The sequence below is a fragment of the Protopterus annectens genome, chromosome 7.part0 (assembly GCF_019279795.1).
Source record: "Protopterus annectens isolate FY-2018-M chromosome 7.part0, PAN1.0, whole genome shotgun sequence".
NCBI classification, from domain to species: domain Eukaryota; kingdom Metazoa; phylum Chordata; order Ceratodontiformes; family Protopteridae; genus Protopterus; species Protopterus annectens.
In genome coordinates this window covers 553684452-553699451 of record NC_056739.1, presented here as the reverse complement: position 1 = coordinate 553699451, position 15000 = coordinate 553684452, and the positions used below count along the sequence as shown (strand labels likewise).

The 15000-nt window shown below is 39.2% G+C and overlaps 1 protein-coding gene across 1 annotated transcript in view; it reads left to right on the top strand.

Annotated features, from left to right (window-relative positions):
* The window catches only part of LOC122806048 (complement component receptor 1-like protein), a 573343-nt gene that overhangs the window by 201622 nt on the left and 356721 nt on the right, over nucleotides 1–15000 (top strand). The window lies entirely within an intron of this gene.

The following is a 15000-nucleotide window of genomic DNA, read 5'->3' as shown; positions in this document are numbered from 1 at the left end:
AGTGGATAGGGTTGCCATCTTGTCTCTCTTTCTGCAGTTCTGTCCTCTGTGTGGGTATGGGTGGGGGGGTGGGGGGGCTTGAAAATGGTAAATGTGTTGGTACTTTACAAGAAAAAAATATTTTCTGACTTTTCTCTAATGGTCAGAGAAATCTTTGATACTACATTTAAGTTGTCTTAACATATAAACTACTATCGATAACCAACATTTAAAGTTTAGCATTTCGTTACTGTGTTGCTGCTTAAGTAAATTTGTCAGAGGAGTTGGCAGTTGCATTTAAACCACTAACTGATCTAATTGCTTTGTTTTGCTATGAAAGGGGAATGTTAAGTTCTCCTCTCTGCAGTAAAAACAGTGGAAAACCGTTCCACAGCTTTGTCTTTTTTATATCAGCTGCTGTGTTCCTGACATTAGCAGAATTAATTGCCCATATAAGATTGACAGCAGTACTTGACAGGGTAAACTGCAGATTTAACTCTATGCATGATATGTCATGCAGGTGGAGACAAATTCCTCCGCAAACTATGTGAGAAGTTGAGCTTAAAAAAAGTAGGTGGGCTTTCTCTTCCTTTAACTCAAATTCAAGGAAATAAAAGTTTTAGCAAGTATAAGCAGGTTTCTGGTACCTACACAATGCTGGAACTATATTGCAGGGAAAAAAGAAACTGAAAGATTGAGTTAAACTGTAGGAGACGGCAGAGTTTTCCTTTGATCGCATGACTAGAGTGGCAGCAGGTAACTGTCAGTAAACAATTGAGAGGAGTTTGTTGTTCCAAGCCAGAGTAGGACCACATTGACATCTACAAGTTTAGTTAAAAATACTCTGATTGAAATGTGTATAAGTCCGGCACCAAATGATGGGGGGGTGTAGGCGTGTTAGACATTTGAAGTATAAAAACAGTCTCCACTATTTTGAAGTTTTGACATTTTATTGTAGAAAATGGTTAAGTTAAAAATTTGTGTGACTTGGGTAAAATATAGAAGTGTTGGTGTTCTTGCTTGTTAATTTTACTTCACTTAGCAGTGAAGTGCTGGTTACCCCCCCCCCCCCCCCGTCTACCCAGTAAACCAAGAGCTTTTTAATATAATTCTGAAACTAGGGGTTGGGGCTGGATTATACTGCAGAAGCATAGATCAGATATCCAATATTTGACATGAATCTCTTTCTTATAATTAGATGCATCTAATGCCACTGCTTCACCACCCCGAGTCACCATCAGGCCCTTGTTCTTCCAATCATATAAGCCAGTGTGCTAAATTGTTTATTTTTTAACAAGTAAGTAGAAGATATTATGTTGTTTATTACTACTTGATTCAAGGGCTTTGATTGCAGAGGTGATAAGACTTGCGAAACACGAAACAAATTGTTGAAAAAAAGTCTGCTGAAGGCTTTTAAATCCTCTGGTGTTTGAAATTCAGATTTGTTATAGTCTAACGTGTAGTTCTTGGTGCGCCACATCATCTTGCCTATGGGGTTTCAAATATTTCAACTGCCATACTGCAGCTGATTTAACTTTTAGTTATTATATAAAAGTTGATTCTGCCATTGTGTTTAGTGCACTGCAGATGTTGACATGCAGTCAGTGTTCCATCCTTGTGTGTGCGTGTTGGAGGGCAAAACTAGGAAGTGTTTTTCTTTTACAAATAAGCTTCATGGTAAAATCTAGCTGTAACTAATTATGTACTGTTGGATTCTCTCTGACTGTATTTCTTATTTTATCCACTAGATATAAGGAGGACTCTGTTTAGAGGTCTTTCTTAAAAGATCATATTTAAAAGTCACAAAATAACTTGCATTTTGACATTTTTTGAACAAAAATCATCTTTATGATACACTTGGTTATGTAAAAACCAAAGTCATTTAATACCAGCTTATAAATAGTGATTTTAAAAATTCCTTCAGAATGCGGGAGATTAAATATACAGAGTAGTGTTTATGGCATTAATATGAAAGGGTGGGTAAGAGGTACTTCTGTCACTTTGGGTTCCAACTCTAATTATGCTGGGTTAGAATGGGTAAGAAATTGTGAATTAGTAACATAATTGCCAAACCGTTAAATTAACAGTATGCTAAAAAACTAATCATTAGCACATAAAGTTTATAGCACTGGCAAAAACACAAGCTTCTGATGTCTATTTAACAGAGAAACTAGCACTTGGAAGTAAATCACAAATTTAGTTCCCAATAGATAAACCATTCTGAATTAGGTAGGCCTGCTTCAATGACCAAAGTCTGTAGGAAACCAGTACATGTGGCCACCTACCTATTCTGTTATGTATCCATAGTCCACTAGATTTGCTGACAAAGGAGTTAAAAACTTTTGGGTACCACCAAATTGAATCATACTGTCCCAAACCAAATCTTCTAGCTTCATTTTTTTCTGTTGAAACTTGCCTAATTCATTGCCCAAGGAATTTGAAGGTATTATGTTTAAAAGGATTTTCTAGCAGTAGTGCATCCCCAAACAGATTGTCTAAGTGATTTATAGTGTGATTCAGCTTGAAGACAAGCAAATACTTAAAAAGCTAAGGTACTGAAAAAGTGAGGGACTTGTGCCATGCAAGCTGGAAATCTCCTATTTCCCTTGCCACCCAAAATAGCATTATCCAGGTTATTTTGAATAATCTGCAAGAAAGAATGGATCAAGGATAGGAGGTTATTTCTGACCATATATAGAATATGTGGCAGAATCCTAATTTGTGCAGCTCAAGCCTTCCCTAATATGGTGCATAATTTCTGGCAATTTACCTCTGTTATATCAGAGTACCTTATCTTTAAACCCAGGTAAGGGAATTCCAACACTACTGATATGAGGAAGCAGTCCATATCCCCACTAGTTTTTCTTCCATTTAAGATGGCCAGTTTTGCAGGGTTGCAGAGCAAACGTGATATCTTAGTAAAGGTATAAAGCACATCCATAACCGTCTGCAATCTTGCTGGCAGATTTGTACTCAGAAGTATACTGTCATCTGCAAACATGATAAAAATGTTCAAACCATCAACACTAGTTTGGGCATCCACCAGATGTCTCGCTGTGAAAGCCACCTCTTACATAACCAGGAGAAAGAAGTCTGAGGAAAGTGGGCATTCCTGTCGGTCCCAGGATTCAGTAATATCCTATTAATCAGATCACTGAAAGAGGGTAAAAAATATAACTTTCTAACCCAACTCAAACTGGGGCATACACTGTCTGTTAGAGGACCTGGAATAGAAAATCCCACTTAACATAGTTGAAAGCTTTCTTGATGCTAAATAATACTCAGTTGCACTCTCTCCTCTTAACAATTGAGGAAGGTCATGAGCTTCCATCTTTTATTAATCACAACTCTTCCCTTCATAAACCCACTCTGGCCCCTTCCGAATTAGTGTTGGTAATAAGACTTCCAACCTAACTGCTAAGATCTTCGCAAAAGTTTTTTGTCCACACTAATAAGAGATATGGGTCTAATGTTATGTAAATGGGTAATTCCTTGATTTAGCTTGAGAATAACTGTTAAAATAGGTCATTTATAATCTAGTCTCAATGGCTGATTACTTTATTAGCAATTGTAAACCTTAATTAAACCACATGCTAGTTCTTCTCTATTATAAAACTTTGCTGGACAACCATTAATCCTTGTAGTTTTATGACTTTAAGTGTAGAAGGGATAAAGAACTCCCCCAAGTATGATTAAGACTGATTTTAGAGTATCCTCTTCTGCAGGAATTTTGCACGTTTGTGCTGCCCAACAATACCACAGTTGTCCAACTCTTAATTAACAAGCTATATAAAGTAGCATAGCAAGATCAAAACTCCTCCCCAAGCCTGTCATTTTGCTCATTTACCTCACCTGTCACTTGTAATCCTAGATAAACAGACTGAGCAAAATTTTGTTTAAAAAAAAAGAAGACATTTATGGTAACCCCATCCCTATTTAGTCACCAAAAATCATTCATTTTCTATTTTTAAAGTCTCCAAAAAGGAGATTGCCACATATTTAAATCTTTTTTTTGATCCTTAAGGTCTGCTTTCCCTCCTTCCTCAACTATTTAGTGCCTGTATCTTCTTTGTTAAGACATTAGACATGTTAAGGATTTAGTAGGGATAAAAAGGAATAGATCTAAGTGTTAAGTCCCTCCTGGCATTTTTATGGGATTCCTTTCTGTGATATCCTGACTAGTTGATTATTCAACACCACTTTATATTTGCAAAGAAGCTAAAAGTAATGCTACTAGCAAAGCCCTGCTAAATATCCAGTGATGTTTTAAGAAAGTATGTTTAGTTGCCAGGGTGGACTGGTGAAAACATGAGAGGCAAAGAGAAGTATAGACAGTAAAAGACAGCAGGTAGGTGGATGCTAATGTTATTCGGCTGCTTTGTCAGATATTGTTTGGCTCAAAATAGCAGATGTAACTTCAGTATTAGTGTCTGTCAGTGTCTGTGTATCTGTGTTTGCAGTGGTGATTTGAAAGTTAGCTTTTCATTTGTTATGAAACTTGGGCCTGAAAAGATGTTTTGTGTCATGGGTTTAATACTGGGTGTGATTTTGTTAGCCTGTTTTCTATGGAGAATGATGAATTCTGGGTGAGCTGTTGGAGAACAGTATTTTTTGCAGAGCAGATAAATGTTGCATCATCAGTGTACTGGACTAGTCTGGCATGTTCTTAGGCAGTGTGTGAATAAATCATTGATAAATATATTAAACAGGAGTAGTCCTGGAATGGAGCTTTGGATTGGCTCAGAGTGATAAAAAGGCTGGGATGCTAGATTGTCATGTAACATCGGGTGTATGTCAGAAGATCGAAGTTTCAAAACTTCGAATCTGATATGGTCTACACCATATGATCGAAGTTTTGAAACCTCGTATCTTTTAACAGAGATCTGCGTACAGCACAGAAAGGGAAGATTTTCCTTTTCTGCACTATAGTGTGATCTCGGAGTTGGTATGTTTAAGTAGCGGGGGGATGGGGGCACAGGGAGGCTTGCCCCCCCTTCTTAGAGCATTTAAATGGTTTATTTGTTTAGGTTGTTTTGTTTTTATTACATTTTCAAAGTTTCAAAACTTCGATCATATGGTGTCGACCATATCAGATTCAAAGTTTTGAAACTTAGATAATGTAATATAGACTCGTAACATCTTGGGTTCTGTCTGACCGGTAGCTGAGGAACTAGGAGAGACTGGAGTAGGATGGATCAAGGGAAGCCAACTGATGGAGTAGTTTATTATGAGAGACTATGTCAAAGGATTTAGATAGGTAAAAGAGGAAGGCAGATAGAATACCTGTACTGTGCCTGTGATTAACACTGTTAGAAGTCTAACAGCACATTAGTGGTACTGTAGGAGGGGAAGTGTGACGAAGGGTCTCATTAGTGGTACTGTAGGCGGGGAATTATGATGAAGGGTCTGTAGTTGGAAAGACCAATTGTTTCCTTCTCTGCGCATGGGAAAGATGAATGATTTTTTTCCCAGGGAGGGGACATACGGTTGCTGGTTGGATCTCTTAATGAGTATCAGCTGCGATTTTCAGGTATTCAGCAGGTAGTTTATCTGCAGTCAGAGTGGTAGGTTTTAATTTATTTTTACGTCAAAAAGGTTTGGGACAGTGATGGAAAGAGTTTTAAGGTTGCCACAGACTCAGATTCTAAGCTGGGATGAATGGTTAGTGTCTTTTAAGTAGTGATTTAAGGGTATCAAAGTTAAATAATGAAGCAATATTGTTTGGGTGCATGCTTGGGTAGGGACTGGGCTGCTCTATTCTACCAGAGGATTAAAGTTTTTTGATGGAGCTTCAGAAGGTAACAGGATTTATTTGGTGTTTTTTATGTTAAAATGCTGATTTTTTTTTTTTTTTTTTTTTTTTACTTTTATTTTGGTTTGATTTGCAATGTTGTGTGAAGTGTTGAAGACTTGTTGGGTTGTTTGTCATGACTTAGCCCTGGCCTGCATTATTTATTTATTTTTTTGCTTTTGCAAATAGCCAGGGACAGAAGGTGATGAGAAACCCTCCTCCCAATGAAGCTTTTGCCAGTAGTAAAGGAAAAGAAAGGTCTTCTTTCGGCTTTTTCCCGGTAAGGGGTCGTCACAGCGGAACTCTGGTTCGCTAATGATTGGCAGTAGATTTTTACAAAACGCAGAGGTGCCAGCTCGATGCCCAACCTTCAACTAAGGCACGTCCATTTACGCACGCATGTCTTTCAAATGCTACCCAACCGCGGGGAGGACATGCAGACTCCGCACAGAAGGCACTCCCAAGCCAAGCCGAGAATCGAACGGGAGAATCTCTTGCTGTGAGGTAACAACGCTACCAGTGTACCACCATGGAAGAAAGGTGTAATGAGAAAATAACTTAAACTCCTGTATACCTATCATAAGTCTTTATTTGAGAGGACCCTTCATCAGCTTCCAGCAATTAATAATAGACTGTTTTAAAAACTGGTGTCTTACCCTGCATGTTGATGTACAGCTGAGTATTATCTAAACACAATAACACAAATGGGAGACATTTAAACTATTATGAATTGTGCAAGAGTGATGTTTAAATCCTGCATCATTATCAAACTTTATGTAATATTCATGTGAGTAGTAGCAATATTTATCCCTCCTCCCCCAGAGAGAGTGAGAAAGAAAAAAGCCCTCAGCAGTACAGTAGCTTTCATATTTAACCAAATGACTGTCTGGTACCAGCCCAACTCTATCCATAAGCCCTCATAAGTGTTAAAAGATAACATTAACAAGTTTTAATACACTTTCAGCTGATGAGCGTCTTATTTGGTCCTCCATCTCACTCATATCTACTCTTTCAACCCCCTCTGCATTCTAGCATTTTTTGACCACAGAGTTCAATAAGCTTGAGAAAATATCTGACAGGGATTTCTCTTATCTGAGCTCCCCATTCCTATTAACAGGTTTCCCGACCCTGTGACATCTCTTTGCAGCTCTGTTATTCTTGCTTGGAATCTTAGCTGATAGGAGAGTCACAGATATATTTGGTTGATTCATTTAGTCATGCTCTTCCACAAACAGGGTTGTCGTCTTTGAAGACCATCTTACTGTGCTTGCGTAACTATCCTTCAGGCCATCAGCCAGCTGGAGGTTTGCAGGGGCTTGGACAGCACCCTTATTTTAAGAGGTGAAGTTCCTCTTGATAGCTTAGATTTGCTCTGAGACCCTGATTTAGTTGGAGGTTGGGGGGCTGACTCTTCCTCTCTTGCTCCCACTCCATTGTTGTGTTTTTTTCTCCAGACTATCTTCCCCTCCATACTACCAAGCTGAAATTTTAATTTTCTTTAAGTCCAGGGCTTCCTGTTTATGTAGCAACACCCTACCACCACCTATATATCATCTATTAAAATACTAAATAAGCATGGTTATAAAGCCGTAACTTTTTTTATTAGTGGAAAGTATTGCCTGGCATAACTAATATAGCCTCTGTGAAAAGTCAGCCAGGAAAAAATACATGTGGCATCCACCTTTCCCCATTGCTTCTATGGGTAAACTGCAATAACTAGTTGAATGAAAGGCACTTACCACATGGTAGTGCACCCACTTAGTGTAATCTCTCTAGACTTCTCCAAACACTGGGGTGGGACTGTGATCACTTTAGAAAATATACAAAAAAAGACCTTAGCTTTGGGTGGCCCCATTATGCTGACAGTACCCCAGTAAGTCCTGTTTCCTTACTTATCAATCTTGTTTACTTGAGACATAACTTCACTTCATTGTCCTTTTTCTGTCAGTGAGTGGAGTTTGGTAGTTTATGTTGCAGTGATATTAAAGTTTTCTTTTGTGCTGCCACTTATGATTTTTTTAACTGAAGACTGCTGAACACCCAGGTGAGCCTGCAGCTCTGTTCCCACAAACATCAGGCTCTCTTATAACAGCAAAATGTCTTTAATGGGAGCTCTTTTAACTCACACCAGTAGTGAATCCTGCAGAAATGCTGTTTCAGAAAGCAAACCTGCAACTGTAGTCCATTAATGGGAGTGACCTCGATAAGCAGAAATTTGTTAGAAATGCCTCCAGAAAGTAACCGGAAGCAAATTAAGCATTCATTTTTTTTAAGAGGGCCAGCTAAGCTGAATAATACTAGCTTAGCTAGCCATACCTTCTGACAGTGCCCTGATCTTTTTCTTTTCTCAATATCAATATTTCCCATTTATCTCTATTCAATGTACTCTTCTATGTTGGAATGGGTATGGGTATGATTCCTTGGTTCTTTCTTGGCTAGTTCATATAATTTCCACCTTGCTGCCATGCATTTTTCTATGGAGTGCTGCCTGTCTCCCTTGTTGGTTGTCTTGTCTGTCTGTAATAATTCCTTTGTTGAATTCTTCCACAACACACTTCACACTTCCGTGTGCTGTTGTATTTCTTGCTGAAGTTGTACCCTTGAATAATCATATACTTTTGCACTAGTTCTTTTCTTGTCCTGGGAGTCCTGAACCGTACTGTAGTATGTTTGCTAATACTGTCACCTCTGTTATAGTCTTTGCCCTGTTCTGTAAGTTGGTAAGTAGCAGATCAAGTACAGTCCCTTGTTAGTGGGCCCTGCCTTCTACTCTTAGATGGCTTCCCCAACACTTGCTGTCAGCTTTCATCATATTGATCACTGCTGCAATAGCCTTAGCTGTATTGGTATATCCTGCCAACTGTACAACAGCTGGCCAGCTTCCAAAGCGTCAGGGCACCTTGTGTGTGCCAAAACAGTCAGCAACTCCAACTGAGCTGAGTAAAAGAGTATATTTGGACAGCAAGCCCTTCTGAGTTTTCCTGCCGTTGAAAGTGCTTCTTTGTAAGCTGTCAGGCATTGACTGTCTGCTTCTGCTGTTCTTTTGCAGGGCTGATAATATTCTTTTACGGAAAAACCTTCCACTCGAAAATACATTTTTTTTCTTGCATTCTGTTTAGGAAAATTATTTTTAAGCTAGACGCTTATGTTTTAACAGACTGTCATGAGACTGTACTGTACTTCTAAATGAGAACGCACTCTTTTCCTGTCAGTTTAACAGTTTCTTAATGTATGTAAAACATTTTTTCTATGGAAAATTGTTTAATTTTTGGGAACGGTGAAGTGTTCTAAGTGGTTTGTACTGTACATTTGTGTAAAAAATAAAATTGACTTGATTTTTCCCAGCTTTTGCTCCTGCCTTTCCTCTAGAAAGATGCACCTTTTCTGGCTTGACCATGGAACAAAGTAGTGGTCCCTTGATTGGTCTTCCTTCCAGTCACATACACAAAAAGTAAAGCAAACAGCCTTTGCCACCACAGTAGACTAGCTGTGGCCATAGCTTGCTCCTCAAGCCACTTGCTTTAGCCTGGATCCCTGTGATGCAGGACTTAACAGCCACTGTGAATTGGGACCCATGTTCTCACTGGCTGTTTGGATCCCCTTAGTGGACAAGGGAGAGCCACTCCTGTCAGTCCTGGGGGTGGGAACAGGCAAGGCTTCCTTTTTATGTCAGAATGTGCCCATCCCGGGGAAGCTGCTGCTGCCATTAGTAACACGTTTTCATTTTCCTGTCAAAAAGAAACTGAAAACTAAACATATCTATTCCTTCTCAAATTCCCTTAGGAATAGTTTGTGTCTGGCTCCGGGTTTAATTGAAGTTATTGATCTATTTTATAAAGTGATTTCTAGTACAATAAAGAATACCTCTTTTCCTGAAGAGAGTAAAGATCCTGAATCTGGACAGGAAGATGAAGGGGCAGGTACAGGGTTTTTGCCTCAATTGTCTGATGCAGACACAAGAGCTTATTTTCTGATTTTCCATCTGGGTGTTTCTCATTCTGGCACTATTTCCACAATGTGTGAATGTTTTCATTGGGAAAACACTGAGGTTTCTCAGTCCCTCAGAAAAGATTTTCCAGAACCATCACCATTTCCTCCAGGTATCAGTTTCGAGAATGTGCCTCATTGCTTGTAAATGTCCTGATTGTCAGCCTGCAGTCCCTAAAAAGCTGAGTACAATGTATAAAGTTTCTCAATGTTAAGTTTTTATACATTCTTCCTAGACCTGCCCCAGTGCCTATATCTTCAGTTAAAACTACTGCTGTCAAACATTTAGTTTATTCCTATCCTAATCTTTTTGTCAAGGATCGGAATGTTGTTGGTAAGTATGAGAAAAAAGTGAATGTTCTGCAACAATGATGAGTACAGTTAAGCATATGAACCCGACAATTCAAAACTCTGAAAAATTGTAAACGTATGAGGAATGATTTGTCTGCAGTTTCTTCTGGTGTGGAAAAATCTGTTTTATATAATTTAGTTTCTTCCATTGTACAAGTCACTGCATTATTTACAGTGTGCGTGTGACTCCACTGAAACTTGGGAGTACTCTGGTCACTGGTACTATTTTGAGGAGGTTTGCCTGCTGCATTCTCAGGACATCACAGATGTGAAAAAATGAGATTTAAAATTCTCTGTAGAGACTTGTTTTTTGGATCTTAAATTGTAGGTGATTAAAGGAGTAAGTTGATAAAGAAGTCTCAGACTTTTCAGCCCTCCATTTCCAAATTTTCTAAGGTATTCTGTAATCCTTTTTACAATTTTTGTATAAAGAACATCCCAACAAAATTCAGGTTAACAGATTTACAAGAAGAAATGGCAAGGGGGTTCAAAAAATTCAGGACCTCCCCCCAAAACCAAGGGCAGTCCAAGTCAGAATGGCTATTTTGAGGGACCTTGTCCCCTCCTCCCACCCTGACAGTCCCTTTTCCCTTCTAGAAAGCCTGAATCTCCACTATTCTCTCTGACAACAGATGGTTTCAGACAAATGGGTCCTGAAGATCATTTGTTTAGATTACTGATGGTAATGGGAGGAAATTCCTCCCTTCCAGGGGGTAATTATTCATCCACAGGGCCAAACACTTATCTCCACTTATCCATCACACATTGTCCCAGTGAGTGATAGAATCAGGTTAGGAAAGGCTTTTATTCAAAGATGTTTTTAGTGCCAAAGAAAGAAAAAGCTTGGTGACCAGGTCTGAATCTTTCTTTCCTAAACACGTTTGGGATTGTAAAGTGACAATATTTAGAACTTGGGCAGTATTTGTTACCTGTTTTTCCTCCTTCAAGGTTCCTGGTAACACCAAATTTAAAATATGCTTATCACATTCTTATTCATCAAGACTTCAGGGATTTCTTAAAGTTTTGTATGTCTGGATCATATTATCAGTTCTGTGCCTATTTTAACTATCCACTGCACCAAGAGCATTCACAAAGTGTATAACTCTGGTTATAGCTCATTGCAGACTACAGGGTATGTGCATTTGCCATATTTAGTCAACTTTCTTATCTTTGCAGGGTCTGTTTCAAGTATCAAGAATCTATAACTTGGGTGAGATATCTTATGCAAATTGGGGTTCCAAGAGAACCTTCAAAAGTCTTGATTCCACATGAGATTGTGTTCCTGGGGTGTCAGCTATGTTCCTCCATTCAAAGAGCTTTTCTTCCCTAGGAAAAAATAGATCTATATCTACAACTATTTCTAAGGCTGTCCATGAAGGCTTTGGTAACTGTGGGGGAATACCTCAGGGTTTTGGATCTCATAGCATCTGTAATTCTCATAATACCCTGGGCAAGACTCCACATGAGAAGGATATGGTGGTATTTGAAGTGTCTTCAGTCCCTGCACCAGCATCCTTTGTATTTTCAAATCCCATTTATGGGGTTTGTCAGAAGAGAAATCACTTGGTGGAAACAGCAAATATCCTTAAATCCAGGTTTCCCCTTCACCCTCCTTGTTCCAAAGCCATCACTACAAACTCCTCGGACTTTGCTTGGGGAGCAGTTTCAGGAGGGATAAAAGTACAAGGTGTGGGACACCAAGGGTAGATGCAAGCACATAAATGTAAGAGACACGTGCCTTGATCAAACCATGCGACTCTCTGAATCATCTTTGGCTCTTCAGACCTCTTCACTTTGTTACAGACCATACAACAGTGATGTACTTCAATAACCAAGGGAGCAGGGGACGAGGTTGTGCCACCCTTTCCAGGTTAGCCACGATAGCTTGAGGTATAGCTTCACAGCTCAGTCTCTACAGGCATCCTGTATTCTGTCAGAGCAAAACTGTGTGGCAGACAAGCTGAACAGGACAAAGGTAGATGCTCACAAATGGAAAATAGATCAGGAGGTGTTCCAAGATTTGATGCATCTTTGGGGAGTTCTTTAAGTAGACCTATTTGTATTCTGTCAACAACAAGCTGGCAAGATTCTGCTTTAGGAATCCATACAAAAATGGCATACATATGCCCTTTATTGTCTTTTCCTTGGACGGAATATTCCTGTATGCTTTTCCACTTTCTGCTGATATCCAGCATACTTCAGAAGATTCAGAAGGAATCCCCTAAGATTGTGTTGACTCCCTTCTTGCACAGGCTCTACATTCTTTTGGAAACAGCCAGGGGCAGTTACCACAACTGTCCTCCTGGAGTGGATCTAATCACACAAGGTCAGGGGTGTTGATACATGCCATCTGTAATCAACTTCAGATGACTGCCTGGATGTTAACAAATGCCTAAAAATAATTAACACCTTAATTGAGGAAGTGTAATGGAAGCAAGAAAGACTGCTCCTAGAAAATTATATATTGGCAAATGGAGAGGCTTTCTAGTTGGTGCCAGCAACACAACCAACACTTATTTGTGGTTATTTCTCTGGTTTTACAGTATTTGTGTGTTATTATCCTATGGCCTTTCTTACTCTTCCATTAAGCTTCATTGTTGGTCATTTTTGCATGTCTGCATATGGATGCTCCTTTTTCAAGGAATTCTCATGTCAAAATGTTTTGGAAATTGGATTTGCATACAAGGCCTGCAATTAAACTGGTGACCTCTCCTTGGGATTTTAATTTTGTGCTTTGAGAAGCTAAAATTTGCTCCATTTGAACCAGCTAACCTGGCTGACTTGAAGTCCTTAACATGGAAACATTTAGTACTACTGATTGCTCTGACCTCTGCAAGAAGGGTATCAGAGTTGCATGCTGTTGCAGAGAGTCCACCTCACCTAATTTTCCACAGAGACAAGGTTTCTTCAAGAACTAATCCTATTATGCCTAAAGAGTATCTGAATTTACCTCAAACTCTCCCTTTTCTTTCCTGAACCTAAAACTGAGGGAGAGAGAGAATCCTGCATAGCTTGGATGTCCACAGACAATTATGGTACTATCTTGACAGAGCTAAATCTTCCAGATCTTCATATCGATTGTTGGTTTCTTGTGAAATTAAGAAGGGACAACCTGTGTAAAACTAGACTATTTCCAAAGAGTTGTCTAAGGCTATTAATTATACCATGCAGGGTGAAGATCCCACTCTACCAAGGCCTTGGCTTCATCTATGGCTTTTTGGAAAGAGTTGGATTCTAGAAGCAGCAACTTGTCCTCTGTACATTAACAAAGCACTGTACATTAGATTCCTTCTCTAGGTCTAGATCATCCTTTGCTAAGATCATTCTTCACGGGCTCCTGGACTCTTCTGTTTTTACCTCCCAAATGTAGTAAGCTAGGGTAACTGCCAATAGAGCTAAGACTACCATGTTCTTTATATTGATCACTACTGCAGTAAGTTTCCTTACACAAATGTACTATTACAGTAGATATTTGAATGATCACTGCTGCAGTGGCTGCTCCCTCCTTTCATCCCGGTTGTTTGTTTTTTTTGTGCATTTATGCTAGGGTGTGGACACTTATTTTTTTGTTTTTCTTAGCATTGTCTTTTCAGGGTTAAACCACTGCCTCTGGCATGAAAGCTCTGAAGGGCTTGGCACACAAACTTGTCTTTGCTCAGCTTGAGCTGATTGACTGCTTGGGTGTGTGGATGGTGCCCTGAAACTTTGGAAGCTGATTGTTATACTATGCAATATACAAACCATATAACTAAGGCTATTCTAGCAGTAATTCACAAATCTGGTATTACGTAAGTTACTTGTCTTCCCCTGAAGTGGGCATGCCAGTTTGGGAAATAGTGATGAATAACATTGAAAAAAGTTCATAATGTTCACTTCTGCAGTAGCCCTAGCTATATGGATGATGTCTAAGCTGGTCATTGAGTCTTATATAAACCAATTACTTCTCTAGCCTGTTTTCTTTTCCAAGAATGTAAATCAGAAAATATTTATTGCTCTATATGGATGTTGAACAAGTCAGACTTTTTGTAGACAGAAGTGTGTCGTTCAGTATGAACTGTGAGGGGAGTTCCTTTTCCTTAAAGAAACTCTAAGTTATCTAAAGCAATCATAGCCAAGTGACTGCTTGAATATTCTGAAAAACACAGTAAACCTTTGCCTTCTAAACTGTAACTACTTCTCTGGCCTTATTATGCACTGTAATCTTGAGGTATATATGTGCTGTCCCTACTTGGTGTTCTCCGAAAGCTTTCACAAAAGCTATAAGCAGGACATGATTTTCAGGATTAGGTCTTCTTTCAGGCCCACAGTAATCAAAGGTGTGCTCCCATGAGGGAGACTAAACTATATAATGAGCTTGGGCCTTTTTTTCTGCATGTTACAAGGATGGATGTTATACCACTACAGGTTGTGCATTTTACTATAATAGAGGGGGTTGAGCAGCTCCACTCCTGTTTACGTACTCTACCACTTCTTGCTGTCTTTATTTGGAAGTTTGAGAGCAACTTGTCTGCATTTTTGTGGCATAATAGGGATGTGGAAAAGATGTAGCAAGGAATGTCCCCAGGTACAGTATGAGTAGAGGAGGAATGTAGTAGCTTGGGAAGTGTTTTTTTTAATGCCTAAAATTTGACAGTATTAGCCCTGCAATTAATGTAAATAATTAATGTAAATAAGGTAGGTTATTCTACTCTCTCATTGTGCTGCCTGTGTAGCTTTTACATTTTTGGCTAGTTTCAGTTTTGATTGCAGATAATTAGCATTCATCATAGGTCTGGAGCTAGGAAGGAACCACATGTGCCCTTTTAGCAGGGATGCCCCAGTATGTGCTGGAAATGGTTGCATGTGTTCTTGCAGGAGAAGCTTAAGATTTGAGAATTGCCATGACAGGAGTT